Raw genomic sequence first — 10,509 nt, forward strand, 5'->3', positions numbered from 1 at the left:
ACGAAACATTCTAAATGCAAGATGGCGGCAGAGTAGGTCTCCCGAGCTGGAGCTCGTCTGCTCTGACTGCTTTTCTTTATTTTCTCTTTTCTTGTTTGTTTTTCTATCTTCTATTACCTCTTGAGCTCGGACGGCATTGCCAATGGACCTCTCAGACCTTGAGTGAGGCCAGCACGGAGGAGAGTAGGCCCAGCGCAGGGCTTGAGTGTTCATGAAGCCACTGAGGCAGTGGCGATGATGCAGCATGGGAGCGGCTGGGACCCAGCGCAAGCCTGCACGGCGAGCAGCGATTGGCCGTGAAGGGTGGCAGCTGTGAAGGATGTCGGCTGCAGCGGTCAGCGACGAGGTGGCAGTAGCAAATAATGACAGCGGTGGTGATGTGGCGTTTGGGGCCAAAGCCTGATGGGCCTGGGTGGTTCCTAGCCCAGCGCGGGTGATAGCATACCCAGAGTTGGGAAGAGCGAGACTTCTTGGAAAAGCCCAGCTTGGACCATCTGCAGGCCCATGGCTCAAGAAGGGGTTGTAATGTTTGACATTTTAACTTTATTTCTTTATTTTTCTATGTATATGCTATGAAGGCTGTAGTGTCGATTTTTTATAAAGACTCATTTATTTGTTTCTCTACTTCTGCAACTAAGATTTTGTACGTAGGTACTTTGTACCTGAGATGGCACCATGTGTGGTGACATTGTACAATTTTCTTGTACCCCGTACTTGAGTAAACTGTAACCATTACCAACAAATGTTACAGAGAAGCAACATGTGATTGAAGGAGTAGCAACCAGTTAGTAAAGTAAGTGCTGGCACCGAGGGAATCACTAGGGGAGTATCGGCTGGAGGCTAAGGGCTGGGGTCCAGGAACCAGCCACTGTCCTACCAAGACAGGGAAAGGGGAACAGGTCACAAAGGGGAGGGTGAGACCCAGTGTCTACGTTGCTTCAGTCATTTTAACAAGGCTGGGAGTGGGAGGTGGGCTCAGGAGCAGTCTTTCTGCCAATCCTGGGGGGAGCAGTAGGGAAACCCCTTCTGGCTGAGCTACCTGTCTACCCACTGGGTCGCGAGGGATTGAGCAGAAGAAGAAGGAGGTTGTGAAGTGGGTGGGGGGGATTCAATGCAGCTGCATGGGGGTGGGGGAGATGAGGCTGAATTGGAGTGGGGTGAGATGAGGGTACAAGGGAGGTTAGGAGTGATAAGTCTGCAAGGTGGTTGGTGGGAGACACGGAGGCTGCATGTGGATGGGGGGTGATAGAGAGGCCATAGGGGCAAGTGGTAAACACAGAAGCTGAAAGAGGCAAGACAGTGAGACTGAGAGTAGTGCAGGACAGGGAACCTGCCAGGTGGGTAGGATGGAGATGGAGGAAGTAAGGGGTGTTGGGGGGAGATAGAGGGAGGGAGGCTGTAAGTGGGAGAAAGAGGGATAATGTACTATTAGAGGATAAAGAAGAAGGCTACAAAGGAGGAAAGGGAGGCTGTAAAAAAGAGAAAACAGTTTCAAACTCACTTAACCAGGAGCTAGGAAAATTGGAATCACTGAGGGGTAATGAAATTACTTTCAGGTAAGCATGATATCTTTCATTTAATAATAAAAAAAGTATGATTTAAATCAAATTTCAGTCTCCACAGAGTTTTGATTTCCAATCTTGGCAGCTGAAAAGGTCTTTCCTAAGTTCCGTTTCTGATTAGACTCTGTCTCAAAAAATATATGTTTTGGCCACAGATTTAATCAGAACATGAATGTTATCTAATTTACCAAGGTGAATGTTTTTGAAGCACATTTCAATCTCCGTTTTCTAAGGTTCAAAAAAAAAGCATGCAAACATTGTGAGGTTTGCTTCCTTTGTTCCTAATTGAGAGAACGTTGTTTGCTGACAGTGGTATAATGGTAGACAGCAATGGACATACATGGTTGCTGTCGTAGATATTAAGAGCTTCTTTCATTGCATGACTTGAAACCCAATGCTGAATTGGGTCTGTTGTGATTAATTTTTATTCTCTCCCATTTCTCTTCATTTACCCCTCCTGTTATTCTATTGCTATCAGGGGCCTTATGCTACTCCATTCACATCAACACTTTTTCATAGTACGTGGCTGAAGGCAGTGAATTTTGCTGGCTGTGGGACTAAAGCATCAATACAGACTGCATCCAATGTCCACATTTCAGCAAGGCTCACTTGGTATGTACAGGAATTGGGAAAACTGATGGAAGATTTCCCTTGCATAACTCAGGGGCTTTAAGACTGAGTAAAATCAGATATTATAACAGAGATCAAAAATGAGCTTTGACTGTATGGCTCATTATCGCATCATATGGAACATGTACAGAGCCACATGAAGAATGCAGTTATGATTAAAAAATCAGGGGAGCCTATACTCATGAAAGTATCTCATACTCATGGAGATTGAGGAAAGCAATGTTTTATTTATGGAAATTTTATTTTGATTAATTATTCAGCCCAAAATAACTCCCAATATTATATGATGCTCGTTTATGCAGTGACTGAACAAATTATGCATCCAGATGTTAACAGTACCTCAAAGTTAGGAAAAAATATACATTCCTCCCAAAATTTAGTGAGATCTCGTACTGGAACAGACAGTGTATGGAATAAGTACTTAAAAGAAACATCTTTTTTAAAAGATTTCTTTGAGCAAGATAGACCAATAGCTGAGACAAAGGTCATTAGGCATAGCTGGATGGCAACTGCATCTGCGGAAATTCTGTAATGGAGATGTTTGAGAGTTATTTACACTTGAATTCTATCCTACATTGGAGTAAATAATGTAAACTTTTTGAAAGTTTCTGTTTCATAGATTTTTTTTGGTTAATAACATGAATGAAAAATAATCTCTTGAGTGTTGATTTGAAAATGTTTTCAATCCTTTGGATCAATTAATGGTTGAAAAAATATAACACACTGAAATTTGGTTCATATAGCTTGATAACGTTTCCTATTCACAACTTTCCTTATATTGTATATCATGTTTAGTTCAGGGGAAATATACATACCATTCCCCAGCCCCACCCACTCCTCTATTTATTTCCCAGTTCTCTTCCCCCTCCCCATTTCTGAAGAAGGGTCCTAACCCGAAACGTCAACCTTCCTGCTCCACTTGTGCTGCCTGGCACACTGTGTTCCTCCAGTTCCATTCTGTGTTGTCTCTGACTCCAGCATCTGCAGTTCTTGCTATCTCTATGTACAAAATCGATTCTGTGTTGGGGAAAGTTATACTGAACACATAACTTTATCTGCTTTGCCATCCATCCATATCACTTAAAATTATTCATGTGGGTCAACCTTCTGTAAGCATTTTTAATTGCAAATGTCTGTTTTTTTCACACTGGTGCATATGAAGGAGTGTAAAATTATAAGTCCCAGCACAGCAGCTTGTGTAATCAAGATCCCTGAAGACCATTGCATTGTTGATCATCGCAAATTCCCATTCCTTATTTCAATTATGATCCTTCAAAGGAATATCTCACCCTACCTCATTGTAAATGCATGTCAATGAAGCAGTAACCAAAAATAGTGAAGCTGAATAGCAAAAGGAATAAACATAAAGTTGAAAACAAAAATGGAAAATCACCCAATAAACCACATAAATTATAAGGAGTAAGAGGTAGCAGTCTGTATGTGAAAATGCACAACAAATGGAATCTTGTAAAATTTACAAGTTTACTTTTAGTATGTCTACTTTTGCGTGTCAGGAGCCCTGTACCCAGTTTTTATGGGCAAGGTCTCAAAAGCCTTGCAGCTTCAGCATCTCACAGAGGTAAAATCTGGCATGAAACCATTCCAAGGTAAATCAATGATTTATAGTGAGACCCAAAATCAAGTCAAGGTACTGTGAATTTGGGAAAGCTAAAATGGGAACAGAAAGTGCTGAAAAAACTCAGCAGGTCTGGCAGCATCTGTGTAGAGAAAAACATTGACAATGTTTTGAGTCCAATATGTCTCTTCTTTGGAATTGAAGGGGCCTGGAAAAGTGATAATTTTTAAGCTTTTGAGAAAGAGGTGAGGATGAACAATTGGAACAGGCAGAGCTGACCACTTACTGCTATTAGCATCTACTATTAACATCTACATCTCACATTTAACTCTTGTTTACTACCTTTAAAATCACCTTTGTTTTTTTTCTTTCTAGGCATCCACTAACACTATATATCAGTTTGTGTGCTAGTGTTCCCAGAAGGGAAAAAAATAGTAAAATTGGCCAATGACATATTCTGGTATGACTTGTTTTGTATACTTCAAAATGGATAGCCAGTATGATCAATATGTTCATTTGAAAGGTTTATTTTACTCATTCACGGGATGTGGTTATCGTTGGCTGGGTCAGTATTTATCACCCATTCCTTTTGTCTTTCAGAAAATGGTGGTGAGCTGCCTTCTTGAACTACTGCAGTCCATATGCTGTAGGTTGACCAACAGTGCCATTAGGGAGGGGCTTCCTGGATTTTGACATGACAATACTGAAGGAGTGTTGATACATTTCCAAGTCAGGATGGTGAGTGGATTGGAGGAGAACTTGCAGGTGATGGTGTCTCCCACCCTTGTCCTTCAAGATGCAAATGGTTATGGGTTTAGAAGGTGTTGACTGAGGAGTTCTTCTCAATTTCTGCAGTGCATCTTGTAGTTGGTACACACTGCTGCTACTGAGTGTTGGGGGTGGAGGGAGAGGATTATGTGCTGCCAATCAAGAGAGCTTCTTTAACCTGGGAGGTGTCAAGCTTCTTAAGTGTTGTTGGAGCTGCACTCATCTATGCAAGTGGGGAGTATTCCCGCGACCTCGTGACATGACATTTGTAGATGGTGGACAAGTTCTGGGGAACCAGAAGAGTTGCTCATTGCAGGATTCTTAGCCACTGATCTGTTCTTGTAGTCATTGTGTTTGTATGGCTAAAGTTTCTGGTCAATAGTAGCCCCTTGAATGCTGATAGTAGGGGATTCAGTGATGACAATGCTGTTGTATGTCAAGGGGTGATGGTTAGATTATCTCTGCCTTTTATTAGAGATGGTCATTGCATGGCATTTGTGTGGCACAAATTTTATTTGCCATTTTTCATCCCAAGCCTAGATGTTGTCCTGGCCTTGCTACATTTGGATATGGCCTTCTTCAGTATCTGAGAAGAAGACAGTGAAGAAGGAAATTAATCTCCACGTAGAGAAGCAAGGCTTGACCAGGGATAGTCAGCATGGTTTTATCAGGAGGAGGTCATGCCAGTACGTCTAGTGGAATTTTCTGTGGAGGTGACTGAGTGTGTATATGAGGGCAGTTGATGTGGTTTGTCAATGTCCCACACAGGTAACTGATAAAGGAGAGAAAAGCTCATGGATCCAAAGTTGGATCCAAAATTAACTTCTGAGGAAGGGTCACCGGACCCAAAACGTTAACTCTGTTTTCTCCTTCACAGATGCTGCCAGACCTGTTGAGCTTTTCCAGCAACTTTGTTTTTGTTCCAAAATTAACTTGGTGGCAGGAGGCAGAGGGTGGTGATAGGAGGCCATTTGTGTGACTGGAGCCTGCTGTGCAGGTCGCGTAGCACAGGAATCAGTGCTGTGTTCATTATTGTTTGTAATATTCATAAATGATGCAGATGAGAATGTGGGTGAGGGGAGGAGGGAATGGTAAGTAATTCTGCGAATGACACAAAGATTGGCCAGGTGGTTGACTGTGAGGAAGAAGGTCTTAGATTAGATGAAAATGTAGACGGATTGGTCAGTTGGGCAGATGGATGGAATTTAACAGTGATACATGTGCGGTGGTGCACTTTAGAAGAAATAACAAGGCAAGGGAGTTCATAATTTAATGGCAGGACACCATTGGAAGCTCAGAGGAAACGAGGAATCCCAGGATGCTTGCCCACAGACTCCAGAGAGTAGCAGGACAATTTAATGGGATAGTTAAGAAAGTATACAGAAAATTTGCCTCTATCAGTCAAGGCATAGATTATAAAAGCAGGGCAGTTACGTTGGAGCTGCACAGAAGTTTGGTTAGGCCACAACTAGAGTACCGTGAGCAGTTCTGGTCACCACACTATAAGAAGGATGTGGTTGCACTGGAGGGAGTGCAAAGGATGTTTCGTTGGATGAAGCATTTTACTATGCAAGAGGCTGGATCATCTTGGTTTGTTTTCTTTGGAACAGAGAAGGCTGAGAGAAGCTGATAGAAATGTATAAGATTATGAGGGGCAGATTGAAAGCAGTTGTTTCCTTTACTTGATGACTCATGAACAAGGGGACACACATTTAAAATGAATAGCAGGAGGATTAGATTGGTTTTAAGGAAAACCTTTTTCACCTAGAGTTTGGCTAGGTTTGGAATGATTTGCCTGGGAGAGTAGCTGAGGCGGATAACCTCACAGCATTTAAACAGTACTTGGAAGAGGACTTGAGATATTATAGCATTCAAGACTATGGGCCCAGTGCAGGAAAGTGAGACTAGCGTAGGTACTTGTATAGTTTTAGTAGTATAAACTTGATGGGCCAAAGGGCCTCTTACGTAGTGTACGATTCTGTGAGTTGTGAATGGTGCTGAATATTTTGCAATCATAGGCAAACATCTGCACTTCTGGCTTTATGATGGAGGGAAGGTCATTGATGTATTAGCTGAAGATGGTTGGTCCTAGGACATTTTCCTGAGGAACTCCTGCAGAGATGCCCTGTTTTTTTCCAAAAGGTGTATATTTAAAACCAAAATTCTGACATCTTGCTTATGACAAATCTTTCATTTTGACAACTAGACTAGAGACCTATTTGGAATTTAAATTCCAGATCTACTAATATTTTCTGACAATGGGACATTCAGTCAGACAATTGAGTTCTTTGTCATTATTGGATTATTGTTCGGTGTTCTTCTGTAGGACTTGTGTACCTAACAAACTTATTAAAACACGTGTCTGCTGATTGTAATCAACTTACACTAAGAAACAACAAATAATACAACTGTGAAAGAGATTCAATTTACTTTTTCATCACTGCTTTTCCATTCTCCAGTGAGGTAAATAAGAACATAAAAAACAAAGGTGTTTCATTGTATCTTGTTCGCTTTGGGTTGTGATTCACTGCAGAGAATAGTTACATGAGAATAGTTGAATCGTAGAAAGCCATAAGCACTCAGCATTTGGAGACATCACATTAAGTTAATTGATCGAGCACCTTGCACACTATTTGGCAAAAGCAATCCAACGTTAATTTTATGAAGCAAAGCATGTGCTTTTAGACAGCACATTACTTTGTATCTTAAAACATTTCATACTCAATGAAATACTTTTAAAAGAACAGTCACGGTTATTAGATAACAAAGTGTGGAGCTGGAGGAACACAGCAGGCCAGGCAGCATCAGAGGAGCAGGAAAGTTGACGTTTCACGTCAGGACCCTTATTCAGAAATGTGGAGGGGAAGCAGAGCTCAGAAATAAATAGAGAGAGGAGGGGTGTGGCTGAGGAAGGTAGGTGGGATGGTGATAGGTGAGTGCAGGGAGAGAGTGGTGGGGATTGGTCAGTGAGGTGGGAGGAGTGGATAGGTGGGAGAGAAGATGGACAGGTTGTGTCAGGTCAAGGAGGCGGGGATGAGAGGGAAGGTTGGTCATGTGATGAGGCCAGGGTCTTCTATCACCATCCCACCTACCTTTCCCAACCCCACAGACCCTTCATTGACGAGGCTGCCTCCAGCACCTCCAGCAGGAAAGTTGATGTTTCAGGTTGGGACCCTTCTTCAGAAATGTTATCTCTCACTCCAGCATCTGCAGCTCTTGCTATCTCAGTCATGATTATTATCCAGGCAAAACTCAGTAGCTATTACAGCTACAGCTAGGATCCCATAAATGTAAGTGTGACACATGACCAGATGATTTTAGCTGGTTGGGAAATTTTGGCCAAGATGCAGCAAGATCTTTCAGTCATATAACCAAGCTGGAAAGGAGTTTAACAATTCATTTATAGGACAGCATCTTCAATTCTCTGCTACTCTCTCAGGCTGTACAATTAGTGTAGGCTCGTCGAACTCAGAAGAAAGTGTGCTATAAACTGAGCTAACACACAGCTCGCTTTAACAGGATTGTCAAATTGGGATGGAATTGATCCTTCCCATCCTTTTGTAAAGTTAAGAAGCTATTGAGGATAAAAGCAGAAAGTGCTGGAAGAGCTCAACAGATCTGATAGTGTCTGTAGAGTCAGAGAGGGAGAGGAGGTCATATTTGACTTGAATCATTAACTAAAGGTAGAATCTGACCACTTTGTGGCTAATTGTGATCTCATCGGGTTTGGTGGAGTGATTCTCACCATGAGACTGAGCATGTTTCCTCATGACATCTTACCAAACTCACTGCTTTAGTTAACATTTGAACCTTCTTCTCAAGAGTCATGCCATATTTCTGCCTCATCTTGCTACAAGCCATTCTCAGAGCAACTCACTACTCATTAGACATCCTGAAATTTACTTATACCTGTGGCATTGGCACCATATTTTAAAAGCTTGGGTTGTGTACCTGGACAATCACTTTCCTGGGATTTCCTCCACAGTTCCTGACATTTATCTCAGACATGGCAGACAGGGGGAGCTCCTCATCCTGCTTTGCAGGCAGGTACCTGGAAGTTCTACTGGACAGGATGGTGCAGACACAGGAGTTCCTTTTGGTCCAGGACCAGTAGTGGAGACAACAACAACAGTCTGTACCAGCCTGGTCTGAAATTGCCACGCCAGCTAAAACAGTCTCAACCATTCAGAGGAATGCCCAGTGTTCTAGCGAGAAGTCAATGATCTCCTCCATTCCAGCAGCCTAAGTACTGCCATCTCTCTCTGATGACATATACTCACTCTATATCTGCTACTGTATCCATCTTCCACCTAGAATCACGCTCTCAATATTACCCTCAACATCTTCCCCACTCACTCTTACCCACCCCAAGCTGTGACACTACTGACCCTGCATGCCCTCTGCACTGCCTCTACTCACTCACTCCCCACCAGCACCAACAGTAGCAGCACTGCCACCCACTTTCATCTTCTGCAATATCTGCCTCTCTCTTCCATCCCTGGAACTAAGCAGCCCATAAAAAAAGGCAGAAAGCATCAAGATGGGTGGGGTACTGCCTGATGTTTGGCTTCCTACCCCTTTTAGGGAGATGATTCTGAATCTGACTGCCCCAAGCACAGCCTAGACTAATATCAGAGGCTGCCTTGACTGACTGTACCAGGATTCCCTGAGCAAAGGCCATCCCCCTTGATTGGTCTGAGGCCTGATGACAACTGTAGCAAGCTTCCCGGCTTTTTACAGATGTTCAGCACCTGCAGTATGTTGCTTCTACTAAAACAACTGGGGTCTGGGCATCAGTTACTAAAATCAAAATACACAAAACTTCCTAGCCAATATTTGTCACATTTGGCATTTGCAGTGTCTTCTAAACAGCTGCACTCAAATACATGTAGTCAAGGAAAATAAAATTTACTTCCTGTGTATATAATGTTTTTCTAGTCTGAATAAATAGAGTGAGGCACCTACTAATATTTTCAACAATTGACTGCTGTAATCAGCAGAGGAAAAACGGTTTAAATATTGCAGATGTCACAGTAGCTGTATATTTTCAATGATGTTGACTCACTCAGCCGTTGAAGTTAGTTGACTCAATGGCACAATACCTCACTAGTATTGCCAACAGTATCCATCAAGTCTAATACCCTTCATAAGAGATGGCAATTAACTCTGAAGTGTAAGTCTTGAAAAGGGTTATATTTATCCCATCCACCTCGTGCTCACCCATCTGAAAGGGAACTTGATACTAATGTCTTTCAGCATGTTATGTGGAAAAGAATGGAAACAATTCTCTCAGTATTCAATTTCAAACTAGGCCATGTGTCATTGACACTGATTAGTTTCAACAGATCACTGAAGATAGATTTTTACATTTTTTTTAGGAGAAGGGAAACTTGCCGTTGGGAATTCCAATTCACATTGGCTATTATTGTCAACTTCCTGAATATGCAGGCTGATCCACATTTTCATGATATGATGTTCATTCACAAAAGAACAATAGAAGGAGGTTAATGGCATTTGGAAATATAGACAATGTTCAAAGTTGCAAGAGACAACTAGAATTCACGAAGCAGCCTTGTACCAAGCACAATCATGGGGAATTTATCAGTCGATAAAAGGAACTTGCTAAAATAGTAAATACATGTAATAAACTTCAAGTTTCACAAAAACTGACCAAAGGGTGAGTTTTCATCCACTCTTTAAGTCTACCATGTTTTTTAAAAATTGTAAAGCCACATCCGTGCTATAGATTACAAGGTGCAGGGCTGGATGAACACAGCAGGCCAAGCAGCATCACAGGAGCAGAGAGGCTGACGTTTCGGGCCTAGACCCTTCATCAGAAAAGGGGGAGGGGAAGGGGGTTTTGAAATAAATAGGGAGAGAGTGGGAGGCGGATAGAAGAGGGATAGAGGAGAGGATAGGTGGAGAAGAAACAAACAGGTCGAAGAGGCGGGGATGGGGCCAGGAAAGGTGAGT

Source organism: Rhincodon typus, chromosome 5 (assembly GCF_021869965.1).
Source record: "Rhincodon typus isolate 14 chromosome 5, sRhiTyp1.1, whole genome shotgun sequence".
Taxonomy (NCBI): Eukaryota; Metazoa; Chordata; class Chondrichthyes; order Orectolobiformes; family Rhincodontidae; genus Rhincodon; species Rhincodon typus.